Source organism: Ranitomeya imitator, chromosome 1 (genome assembly GCF_032444005.1).
Source record: "Ranitomeya imitator isolate aRanImi1 chromosome 1, aRanImi1.pri, whole genome shotgun sequence".
NCBI lineage: Eukaryota > Metazoa > Chordata > Amphibia > Anura > Dendrobatidae > Ranitomeya > Ranitomeya imitator.
The window spans coordinates 244,893,267-244,895,637 of record NC_091282.1 but is presented as its reverse complement, the minus strand read 5'-3'; the positions used below and the strand labels follow the sequence as shown (position 1 = coordinate 244,895,637).

The 2,371-nt window shown below is 45.1% G+C and overlaps 2 long non-coding RNA genes across 2 annotated transcripts; one reads left to right on the top strand and one right to left on the bottom strand.

The window, feature by feature from the left end:
• Positions 1–626: 626 nt before the first annotated feature.
• LOC138657707 (uncharacterized) lies at positions 627–1,326 on the bottom strand. The gene is made up of 3 exons (XR_011317147.1): positions 1,288–1,326; positions 1,129–1,194; positions 627–727 (listed from the first exon to the last, which is right to left on the bottom strand). It is a non-coding gene; the product is annotated as an uncharacterized lncRNA (long non-coding RNA).
• Positions 1,327–1,661: 335 nt separating this feature from the next.
• Positions 1,662–2,371, top strand: LOC138657706 (uncharacterized). The gene is made up of 3 exons (XR_011317146.1): positions 1,662–1,753; positions 1,847–1,912; positions 2,315–2,371. It is a non-coding gene; the product is annotated as an uncharacterized lncRNA (long non-coding RNA).

Sequence of the window (2,371 nt, the reverse complement as noted above, 5' to 3'; positions counted from 1 at the left end):
GTGAAAAAGTGATTCCCCACCCCTTTTAAAACATAAATGAACTGTGGTTTATAACATCTTGTGGAGTTCAAATTCCCTAGCCACACCCAGGCCTACGGTAAGGAAACACGGCACTCAGTAGATATGAGGGTTGGCGGTGCTCAAGTAGGGTGTCCACCCCGTATATTAAAGATGAATGAAACTTGGCACTCAATTTTTTAGAAGAAAAGCTTTTTAGTTTATTGATGCATCCAGACAAACAAAACCGCTAAACGTTTTCGGTCCACACCGGACCTTCGTCAGAGCGTTTCTCAGACATTGACTAGTAAATATATAAAAAAATAAAAATAAACAGTGTCACATGATGCAGAAGTATACGTCATATAATGCAACAATGAAAAATCGACCTAACGGTGAAAAAACAAAAGGCAAACATATACGTGATGCTCCATCTGGTGTAGGGAGACATGTGCCAGAGAGATGAATCTATCCAGAATAAACGGTGCTCCATGCGAGGTGGAGATATGGTCCGTGCTGAGATACTGGATAAGGGAAATAACAATCGTGCTGGAGATGAGAGGACGCTGGTGATGGTGTGACCTCAGGACAATGAGGTCTAGCTAAGTACGGTAAAAGGATACAACACAGAAATGTACTATACAGATATTAGAAGCGCAGACATGTGGTACAGAATATGCCTCCAGTGAAGCTATGTGGAATAGCATGGTGGATGATCTAACGTGAGGACCTAGAGAAATAAAGGATACGTGAGTCTGTGCACATAAATCTAGCTGGGCACACCAGAAAATAGGGAGAAAATAAGGAAAAACAAGGGAAGACCAAAAAGGTGAAGAGGAGAAAAGAAAAGACAAGGTAGAATGGGTCCTAAGAGAGAGAAATAGGAAAGTAATATAACTACTGCCTGAAGGAGACTGCCTAGTATGGACCTATACACAGAGAAAAGGTAATAGAGTAAATGGGAGCATAAAAACTACCTGGATGAGGAAGCTAATAAGCCTGAATGAGCGTCAGCCAGAGCACGGGATATAGGAGCTGCAGTCTGCTATAAAAAGCCAGAGCCGAGGGAAAGGGTTAAAAAGGGGAGAACACATGAACCTGGAGAGCTAAAAACATAGCAAATGTATATACCTGCAGGATCACAAAGGAAGGTGAAGCGCCAGAGGAGAGGCACAAAGCCTGGAGGGAGTAACGGCGCTGTAGGAGATAATGTGACCAGGTTAGGAGATATATAATGGGGTAGATAACAGAAGACACAGGGGAGGAGGGGCGCAGTAACCGCCGGCATACCTGGATCCTGAGCGCTAGTAGTGCAGAGCAGAGGAGAGCGACGCTATAGGAGGGTATGACATCTCCTTCCTCCCCTGTGGTATTATGGGAATCCTTTCTGTTCCTTTTTTCCTTGTTCCCCCCTTATTTTTTTTTTATTTTTATTTTTTCCCTCTCCCTGTTGTCCATTATCTCTCTGCATAGCGCTATTGTTATGCGCTTCTTCCCCTTGTCACTCTTCTCACACTATCTTATTTACACCATTGACACCTTTACAGCTCTGACAGGCACTTTGCCTGCGGTCACATGACCGCTCACAGCGTCCTGCACATCTAGGGATTCCTTCCCCTGTACTGCCCTCCCCCACTCTGTGGGTGGTCACATGACCACTATGACATCACTAGTCTCCAGGATTTATACCAGGAAGTGCCGACCCTCCTATAGCGTCGCTCTCCTCTGCTCTGCACTACTAGCGCTCAGGATCCAGGTATGCCGGTGGTTACTGCGCCCCTCCTCCCCTGTGTCTTCTGTTATCTACCCCATTATATATCTCCTAACCTGGTCACATTATCTCCTACAGCGCCGTTACTCCCTCCAGGCTTTGTGCCTCTCCTCTGGCGCTTCACCTTCCTTTGTGATCCTGCAGGTATATACATTTGCTATGTTTTTAGCTCTCCAGGTTCATGTGTTCTCCCCCTTTTTAACCCTTTCCCTCGGCTCTGGCTTTTTATAGCAGACTGCAGCTCCTATATCCCGTGCTCTGGCTGACGCTCATTCAGGCTTATAAGCTTCCTCATCCAGGTAGTTTTTATGCTCCCATTTACTCTATTACCTCTTCTCTGTGTATAGGTCCACACTAGGCAGTCTCCTTCAGGCAGTAGTTATATTACTTTCCTATTTCTCTCTCTTAGGACCCATTCTACCTTGTCTTTTCTTTTCTCCTCTTCACCTTTTTGGTCTTCCCTTGTTTTTCCTTATTTTCTCCCTATTTTCTGGTGTGCCCAGCTAGATTTATGTGCACAGACTCACGTATCCTTTATTTCTCTAGGTCCTCACGTTAGATCATCCACCATGCTATTCCACATAGCTTCACTGGAGGCATATT